This window comes from Myxocyprinus asiaticus, chromosome 45 (genome assembly GCF_019703515.2).
Source record: "Myxocyprinus asiaticus isolate MX2 ecotype Aquarium Trade chromosome 45, UBuf_Myxa_2, whole genome shotgun sequence".
NCBI classification, from domain to species: domain Eukaryota; kingdom Metazoa; phylum Chordata; class Actinopteri; order Cypriniformes; family Catostomidae; genus Myxocyprinus; species Myxocyprinus asiaticus.
This window is the reverse complement of record NC_059388.1, coordinates 22,597,709-22,608,125: the sequence shown is the minus strand read 5'-3', so window position 1 is coordinate 22,608,125 and position 10,417 is coordinate 22,597,709. Positions and strand designations below refer to the sequence as shown.

At 39.3% G+C, this 10,417-nt stretch overlaps 1 long non-coding RNA gene across 1 annotated transcript in view; it reads left to right on the top strand.

The window, feature by feature from the left end:
- The first annotated feature begins 822 nt into the window (after positions 1–822).
- Positions 823–10,417, top strand: part of LOC127435490 (uncharacterized) — a 31,494-nt gene continuing 21,899 nt past the window's right edge. The window contains exon 1 of the long non-coding RNA XR_007896238.1: positions 823–897. This is a non-coding gene — a long non-coding RNA (uncharacterized LOC127435490). The remainder of the gene's footprint in view (positions 898–10,417) is intronic.

Here is a 10,417-nt window from a genome sequence, read left to right as displayed (position 1 = left end):
AATGAGGACAAGACCCATCCACGAACGATGTCACCGCATGGGCAGCGCCCAGACACGTAAGACAGCGATCGTGGCCGTCAGAAGCGGAGAGATAACAACCACAACCAGGAATAACACACAAACAGAAAGGCATCTTTAAAAAGATCTTTCGTGTGTGCCGCTCTTTTAGAAGGAAAATATACTCTTTTTAGAATATACTCTTTTAGTTGTTTCTAAACATTGACACAACATCAAGTGAGTGACAGATAGGGAACTCATTGCTGTAGAAACAATTGAGATATTAAAAGCGATATCATTGGTGATTCTTCTCTCTCTTTTTGTCTCTAACACACCTTTTCTTGCTTTCTCTATCTTCTAACTTTTCCATCTTTCTGTCTGTGTAGGAGTAAAGTGACCCATCGTCATGCTTACCGTTGTATGGGTTTGTGTGTACAGTATATGTGTGTGTCAAGGTGTGTATCTCTGTGCTTTGCCTGGTTGTGCAACTAGCGTGAATCACAGTGCCACAGGTCATTAAATAGTTACTCAAAGTACAACAACGCAGACACTGGACTTTGGAGATTACAAGAGAGGTTGCACAGCTGTACCATTGGCTGTGGGTGTATGTGTGTGTCATGCATTGGATAGTTTCATTACCGGGAGAAATAGATACAAAATGGTCAGTTCACAACTGAAACAGAGAGAGAAAGAGAGAGAGAGAGAGAGAGAGAGAGAGAGAGAGAGAGAGAGAGAGAGAGAGAGAGAGAGAGAGAGATGTGAGAGCTCCTTTGAAGAAGGGAAACAGTAACACACACTTGTATCCTCTTTATTCTCTCTTTCTAGCACCTGTTCTTCAGTGTGTCTAGATAGTTTGAGAGAGAGAGAGAGTCAGAGCCAGAGAGAGAGAGAGAGAGAGAGGTGAGTACACATCGTTTGCACACATTGTTTTGGTTGGCCGGTCTGTTTTTTCCATCTAAACTTTATATTTGCTTTTGTTGTAGTGTTTATATGTCTGGGACATTTACATGGGTCGACACTCCTGGCTTCCTTGAGGGATTTTTGTCTTTAGACACAATAATTGTATTGAAAATAAATAGATTTGTGCAAGTATACAAACTGCTCAAGTTGGCAAAAGTGTTGCTTTCCTTCGACTCTTTGGGGCTTGGGACAGATTTTTTTGTTTTGTAATGTTTGTGTATTATGTAAAATAGGATTTTATTATACTCTGTTGAGTCATACAAAAGTTTCCTGGACTTCAGAGCTCATGAAAGACTTCATGACCATTGTGACATTGTATTCCTGGTTATGTCATATATCAAGTTATGTCATGTTTACATATTAACCAGCTGTTGAAAGCTGATAAAAATAAAAAATAAACATAAAGATTTGAAAACATTATTTATCCACTGGTAAGAAAAAACACCAATTTGACTTCTCAATTACATGAAGTACAAATGGAGATTTTTGCTGAAGTTTTGATTATATTTTTAGATCTTTCTGCTTAGATTTTTCTCCTGATAAAAAGACTTGTAATCTATGCAAGTCTCCTCTTGAGTTTTAGAAGAGATCTAAACATCACAAAGGGTGATAAGATTTGCAAAGATATCAAAGTATGCAATCAAACGTCAGAGATTTCAATACGAACTCGTGATCAAATTATTCCGAAACCAAATTATTTGGACTGTCCTAGCCACATTCATTTTAAAGCAAAATGTTTTTATTGTATGTCGAAAATTGTATTATTTGTTTCTATTTTTATTTCTCTTTAGGACTGAGAAATAAACCCAGTCATAATTGTCCTAGTAGCTCACAATGAATGTTCTTATAAATATGTAGTGGAGTAGATAACATCACCACTATATGTGTGTGTGTGTGTGTGTGTGTGTGTGTGTGTGTGTGTGTGTGTGTGTGTGTGTGTGTGTGTGTGTGTGTTTAGGACAGCATGCACAGTCAGAATGGCAGAGGAAGGGTTGTGACAAGAGTACTTCTGAAATTAACATATAGCACTTCTGAAGTCACAATAGGCTGGCTCCTGGATGACTGAGTAAAATGACTGGCTGATTGACATGTCTGTCAAAGTTATTTAGTTTTTGGTAGGACAGCTGGTCCTTGGCTGACTGCCAGACCTCCTGCGGGGATTTTACTGCTTTCTTAGGAAAGAGTTGTGCTGCCTGGGGTTTCCGGGGGACTGGCCTCACTACAGTTGTGCGAAAGAATTGCTTTTGAATCTCGCTGCACGTTACGAAAATGTCCCACACTCAAAACCAGATCAGAGGTTTTAAAAGCTGTGACACATTTAGTCAAAAAGATATATATATTTCACTTTTATCTTTCTGAAGGGTTTTGAATTGAGTTTTTAAAGATAAATGAAAACTGCAAAGAAGTTGCAAAGGTGAGGTGCTTTGCGGTGAAGAAAAGTGGTCCACAGCAGGAAGAAATAGATATGAACAAAGTGAAAACATTGAATGAAGTAGAGCGAGCGGAAAGAGAGATAATATGGATCATGAATAGATATGGATATGAATCTTCAGAGAAAAAGTTATGAGATACTAATTATATTATTATGATATTATTAGTGGTTCTTGTTAAAGTGCACTAAAAAATATTTCTCATTAAAAAAAGTTGTACTCCTTAAGATTTAAATAGCAGTTTTGAAACGTATGTGTAAAATCATGACCACACATGAGATGAAAACTCCAGTCATATCAGTAACCTTATAAAAGCTGTTTTATTCCACATGGAGAGGATCCCCTCATGGGGACCGCCATGTTAGAATCACATGACCAGCTGAATACTGCTAGCTTAATCTCAGTAACAGTCCTGTTATTTGACACTTTCACCCACTGATTAAATTAATCATGGCTGACTGTTAATAGTGAATTTATTCATTGGCATCGGTAACTGAGAACTTTTGCATTTGAATGATGCTGCATCCACGCCACTAGGTGCCAGTGTAAGTCCAAGACGATATGCCTAAAGAAATTACTGAGTGCACTTTTAAGGCAAGCATCAATATTACTGTTGCTCAGATTTAGGGTTTGGGATTTTTCAAATTTACTGCTGTTACTTTTCTCTGACTTGGGCTGCAAGCAATCCCCTAGCAACCACTCAGAACACCTTAGCAACCACCTAGCAACACCTTAGCAACCATGAACAACACAGTAACAATGCCCTAGAAACCACTTATATTTCCACATACTGGGAAAGTTATCAGGCCAATTCCAGCATTGTGATGGCGAGTTTTACGCTGGATATCACTTTCAGAGAATATAAAAATGTCGTTTTTATAGATATAAGGGAAAGAAGCAGATAAGAGAGGAATAAGGAAAGAAAGATGGAAGCCAAGAAGATAAAAGAAAACAAATAGTGACGAAGGGGACACCAAAAAAGAACATTCTTTGGCCAGGCTAATGGTTGTTGTAAAAAGATCTTCAAGAACACAATGTTCAGCTCTCTGTTTGCCAAGAGGCACAGCGATATTAAACAAGGATTGCATGTGTATGGAAAATGTCACTGAGATCCTCCAAAAAATGGTTCATTTCCTGTTATACACTCTTATTTTGTGATTGACTCCTTCTGTGGCCGCTATGTGACAGCAGTGCCACCTCAGGTCGTGAACTGTCACACAAGATGTGTCTGGCTTGTAGTCTAGACTGACTAGCACAATTTTACAGCAAGCCACAGTATCAGTCTTCAGACTAGAGACTTAAAGGGATAGTTCACCCCAAAATGAAATCTCACATCATTTACTCACACTCATATTGTTCTAAACCAGAATGACTTACTTTCTTCCATGGAACACAAAAGGATATGTTAGGCAGAATTTAACCACAGTCACCATTCACTTTTATTTTATTTTTTGCCATACAATGAAAGTGAATGGTGACTGAGGCTAACATTCTGACTATCATCTCCAATTACATTAAGGGAGGGACATGAGCCTAGTTTTTAATGTTATGTAATTTTTTTTACTGACCACAAGATGGTAGTGTTAGCACTCTGTCAGGCTCTGTTTCCTAAAACTGCCACTTAAAACTGTGCAATTATGTTCCTCAAACTAACTCTGGTGAGTTCCCGACCAAAATCATTAATTTAGGACCTGCAGGCTGCTCAAACCCAAACGTATTCATGCTGTTTGCATTTCCAAACTCTAGAACAAAAAGTTCAGACAGTTTCTGAGACTTAATGCCAGTGAGAGTGACAAAAAATTTATTTAAAAGAAAACATGATGGTGGGCATGTCTGTGTGTGATCTACTGCTGCAGTGTCATTACCTAGAGCTGGGGGACCATTCAGCAGTGGCAGGCTTTTTAATGAGGCTATTAAGAAAACAGCGAAGACCAGGCTAACAGCGGATACAGCACGCCCTGGGGAGTGGCTACTTTTGGCAGGCATGCAGGGTTGGTGAGGGTATGTGGATTGGATGTGTGGTTGGTTGGTTCGGTCATAGGTGGTTACAACTGGCATCTCATCAGCATACATGCACACACAGAAACAAGATGGGCGTTTTCTGTGGCTGTGGTTTGGTAATTGCTTGGAACACCAAAAATGTTGTTTTACAACCATCTGGCACTGGCTGGGCAATTCAGTTAACCACTCGTGTGGGCTTTATGTCAGCAAAGTCATAGGCTCTGTTTTTAAACCTAATGAGCTGCCTCGCTGCCTACTGCCTACACAAGCAGCTGCCTTCAGGCAGGATCCTAACACTATAGACAGCAACTTGACATGCAACTTGACTCCTCACTTGAAATGCACAGGAGATTTGACACACAATTATGTTAGAACTGGGTAAAAATATAGATTTTCCAATGACTTGCGATACTTATTCCTAAATCCCAAGATCAATCTTTCACCCTATGCAGAAACCCTCAACAATGCGAGTAATGCAACCTACAATGCGACCAAATTTTGTGCTATGCGACTAAATATGTCTGTGATTAGCCACTAGCTAGTCCACGTTTCGAGATCCACACAATCCATTTGTCATTGAATAATGGATCTTTATATATGTAATATTAATGTATATATATATGCAATTTCAAGACATATTTATTGATGGAATTCATGGACTTTTACATCTTTAAAAAGCTAAAATGCGACAATTATAATGAAAAACTATTAATTTTACAAATTATATTTTATCACTAATGTACATAGTTTGAAGGCCCCTGAATAATTAACAGCATTAGCTGAAATATAATTTTATATATTATTATATCATAGATACAGTTGTGCTCAAAAGTTTGCATATTCTTGGAGAATTGGTAATATATGTACTATTTTTAAAGAAAACATGAGTGAGCAGGCAAACACATTTCTTTTATTTCTTATGGGATTCATATTCAACTGTAGGTTATAACAGAATGGCACAATCATAAAACAAAACATAGCAACAATGAAAGAAATGAAATGACCCCTGTTCAAAAGTCTGCATACCCTTAGTTCTTAATACTGTGTATTTCCCCCTTTAGCATCAATGACAGCGTGCAGTCTTTTGTAATAGTTGTCTATGAGGCCCCAAATTCTTGCAGGTGGTATAGCTCCCCATTCATCTTGGCAAAATGCCTCCAGGTCATGCAAAGTCTTTGGTCGTCTTGCATGAACCACACGTTTGAGGTCTCCCCAGAGTGGCTCGATGATATTAAGGTCAGGAGACTGTGATGGCCACTCCAGAACCTTCACCTTTTTCTGCTGTAACCACTGGAGGGTCAACTTGGCCTTGTGCTTAGGGTCATTGTCATGCTGGAAAGTCCAAGAGCGTCCCATGTGCAGCTTTCTTGCAGAAGAATGCAAATTGTCTGCCGGTATTTTCTGATAACATGCTACATTCATCCTGCCATCAATTTTCACAAGATTCCCCGTGCCTTTAGAGCTCACACACCCCCAAAACATCAGTGAGCCACCACCATGCTTCACAGTGGGGATGGTATTCTTTTCACTATAGGCCTTGTTGACCCCTCTCCAAACAAAAATCCATTTTGGTCTCGTCACTCCAAATTACAGTGTGCCAGAAGCTGTGAGGCATGTCAAGGTGTTGTCGGGTATATTGTAACTGGGCTTTTTTGTGGCATTGGCGCAGTAAAAGCTTCTTTCTGGCAGCTCGACCATGCAGCTCATTTTTCTTCAAGTATCGTCATATTGTGCTCCTTGAAAAAACCACACTGTCTTTTTCCAGAGCAGCCTGTATTTCTCCTGAGGTTACCTGTGGGTTTTTCTTTGTATCCCAAACAATTCTTCCGGCAGTTGTGGCTGAAATCTTTCTTGGTCTACCTGACCTTGGCTTGGTATCAAGAGATCCCTGAATTTTCCACTTCGTAATAAGTGATTGAACAGTGCTGACTGGCATTTTCAAGGCTTTGGATATCTTTTTATATCCTTTTCCATCTTTATAAATTTCCATTATCTTGTTACTCAGGTCTTTTGACAGTTCTTTTCTGCTCCACATGGCTCAGTATCTAACCTGCTCAGTGCATCCATGTGAGAGCTAACAAACTCATTGACTATTTATACACAGGCACTAATTGCAATTTAAAAAGCCACAGGTGTGGGAAATTAACCTTTAATTGCCATTTAAACCTGTGTGTGTCTGTAACAAGGCCAAACATTCAAGGGTATGTAAACTTTTGATCAGGGCCATTTGAGTGATTTCTGTTATCATTATGATTTAAAAAGGAGCCATAGAACTAAGTGATGATAAATGGCTTCATATGATCACTAGCCTTAAATAAAAGACAGTTATTTTGCATGATCAGCCATATTTTCAAAATCAATGCCAAAATTTCACAATTTCTGCCAGGGTATGCAAACTTTTGAGCACAACTGTATACTACATATTCTAGCAGATGTCACTTAACCAATCTGCTTTATAAAATTCAAGTTGTAATAAATTCTGTGTGCTTAATATTTATATTATGAAGTAATCATTTTATAAAAGCAATTATGCTCATGAGGCCTTTCTATATTGTGTACATAGTCAGCTGCATGTCCAAGAAAGCCCTTAATTTGTGACTATATTCACAATATTAAACAAGCATAAGCTGGTCTTAGCTAGTTTAAGGTGGTCTGTCAACTTGGAGAAAATGGTCTAACTGGTCTCCCAGCTTGACCAGCTAAAAAGTGCCCAAACCCATCTAAAACCAGCAAACTGGCCAAGCTGTAAGACCAAGCTGGTTTAAGCCTGTCTTAACGGGTTTAAGGTGGTCTGCCAGCTTCACCAAGCTGTTCTATCTGGTTTTCCAGCCTGACCAATTAAAAAAATCTAACTGGTTTTCCAGCCTGACCAATTAAAAAATGCCCAAACCCATCTAAAACCAGCAAACTGAGCTGCCTGACCTGGCTGCGAAATCAGCAAACCTGCGTAAACTTGTCAAAACTTCAAAAGAACTTTCTTGAGAATTCTGCAGTCATTCCGTGCAGGTTTAGTCATTTTTAATAATCTACATTGATGCATTCCTCATGATTAAATCTCATAAATATTGCCTAATGCATTTAACTCATTAATACTGTGAAGTTTATTATGAGTCTCCGGGGGTCTCGCATTTGCAGAGATGAATACCGATTGCATTGGTCAATCCATATTTAGTAATATCTTTTGATCTCGTATTGACTCTGCATCCTCAGAAATAATGTCTTGACTAAGCGACGCAGCGACCAAATGATACTGAGAAATGTGAAGGGGGAAGGTGTGGAGATTATCTACAGTGGGACGTTCATTAGGTAAACTCATCGAAATGGTGACAGATTGCCATGGTGATGAGACACTGATTCATCACATTTATGGGACTCAGCAGCACAATGGAAAGAGTTGGCCTCTTGGGAGGAGAGCCATTCATATTACTGTATGTCAAGTGCAAGTCTTTGCAAGATACAATATGTGTGTGACTGAATTTGTTCACACATGTGGAACGGCAAGGTGCACTGTTGCATATTAAAGTATGACTGACATTTTAATAATAACTCAGATTACACAGCATTGATGCTCATAAACGGCAGAAGAGCATTAAAATTACAGCTTACACACAGTGGCGGGTTACTTGTAAATCTGAAATGGGGGGGTTGTAGTTATGTGTTTGTATGTTTTTGCACCAAACATAATTGCAGTTATTATTAGTGGTGCTAGCTAAGGCAAACCTCACTATGCTTATATATTTTTCAAAACCCCTAACCCTCAGTGTTAAACTTTGGCATGTAACTCATCTTACACTGTTTGTGCTACAGATGTGAATGATACCTTAAATCTTGTGGCTTCTTGAGGAGAGATGTGGTATTATTTTTCAAAGCAATCAGACTAAAGATTTTCGATTTTAAAACGAGGACATTTTGAAAGAGGGACTAGAATATCATAGAGATTTGGAGTTGGGCTTTTTTTTTTTGGGTGAGTAAACACAACCAAGAACACTCAAGGAACGCCCAAGTAGACACCTACAACACCCTTGCATTGTAGCATTACTTTTGCACAGCTGAGCACCACTCACTTTTTCTTCTGAAAATGTAAAAATATATTTTTTTCTCTAGCTTGTCTTTTCAACATTGTGAAGGACAGGTGTTTGAGAGCTCCTTTGTTAGATCATGAAGATTTGCTTTAGTCTTGGTGGTTTAATATGCTGCTGAAATTCTAACGTATTCAAAAATATATCTCATACTTCACTGTCATTTTAAATTATGCATATTCGTATGCCTTTATCTCTATGGTAACAGATGGTTAAACATCTCAAAGCCTAAATTTTTAAACAAAAGAATATCTAGAAGGTTATCTGATGTTATGTTATGTGAGTTATGTAATCTCTTGGATAATAAATGTCCTGGATCTTTGACACAGGAAATATTTAAATATTGCCTTTCAGACAAGAGTGTTTCTCAGTTAGAAGTGGAGGTTTACGTCTGTGAAAATATATTGAAAGAATAGTGCACACACAAAAACGAAAATTCGAAAAATCATTAACTCACCGTATTGTCGTTCCAACCTTGTAAGACTTTGTTTCTTCTGTGGAACACAAAAGAGATGGTAGGCAGAATGTCAGAGACTGCCACCATACACTTTTATTGTACAGAAAAAAGATGCAATGAAATCAAATGGTGACTGAGGTTAATGTTCTGCTGAACAGCTCCTTTTGTGTTCCACATAAGAAAGTAAAAGCAAGTTCAATTTTTGGGTGAACTATTCTTTAAGGTAAATGTTTAATCAATGCTAATAGTAGTTTGTCAAATAGCTTGTTTGGCAAGGTAAATTATGCGTGAATGCAGTGTGTGTGTGTGTAATGGCTGAAATTTAATGTGCTTGATGTTAATCGTGATCTATGGGGTCAAGGGTCACTGTGTAGTGTGTCGCGTGGGTGATTCTAACAGTACCTCTGCCAACAGTGATGATAAATGCCCCTCTTACATGCATCTGTTCAAAGTCATCTTTGTTTACCTGGCATGGGGAATGTTAGGAATGTGTGTGTGTGGGCGAGTGTTTGCGTGATGGTACATGTTGTGAAACCTGGCCAAAAAGGTTTCTGTCCCACACCACACATACCGCACTGAACGTTACCTCTAATGAACAGCAGTTGAGAGAGTACCAAGAGCCGACAGAAAATTTCTACTGATCTGGGTCTTGCTCTATCACATAACCTTAAGAGGGCGACGTTTTCAAAAATAAGAGCTGAACTGATCTCAGAACAGATCATTGATGCATTTGCCGTTTCCTTAGTCAAGATACACTATATTGCCAAAAGTATTCGCTCACCCATCCAAATAATTGAATTCAGGTGTTCCAATCACTTCCATGGCCACAGGTGTATAAAATGAAGCACCTAGGCATGCAGACTGCTTCTACAAACATTTGTGAAAGAATGGGCCGCTCTCAGGAGCTCAGTGAATTCCAGCGTGGTAATGTGATAGGATGCCACCTGTGCAACAAGTCCAGTCGTGAAATTTCCTCGCTACTAAATATTCCACAGTCAACTGTCAGTGGTATTATAACAAAGTGGAAGCAATTGGGAATGACAGCAACTCAGCCACGAAGTGGTAGGCCACGTAAAATGAGCGGGGTCAGCGGATGCTGAGGCGCATAGTGCGCAGAGGACGCCAACTTTCTGCAGAGTCAATCGCTACAGACCTCCAAAGTTCATGTGGCCTTCAGATTAGCTCAAGAACAGTGTGTAGAGAGCTTCATGGAATGGGTTTCCATGGCCAAGCAGCTGCATCCAAGCCATACATCACCAAGTGCAATGCAAAGCGTCGGATGCAGTGGTGTAAAGCATGCCGCCACTGGACTCTAGAGCAGTGGAGACGCATTCTCTGGAGTGACGAATCACGCTTCTCCATCTGGCAATCTGATGGACGAGTCTGGGTTTGGCGGTTGCCAGGAGAACGGTACTTGTCTGACTGCATTGTGCCAACTGTGAAGTTTGGTGGAGGGGGGATTATGGTGTGGGGTTGTTTTTCAGGAGCTGGGC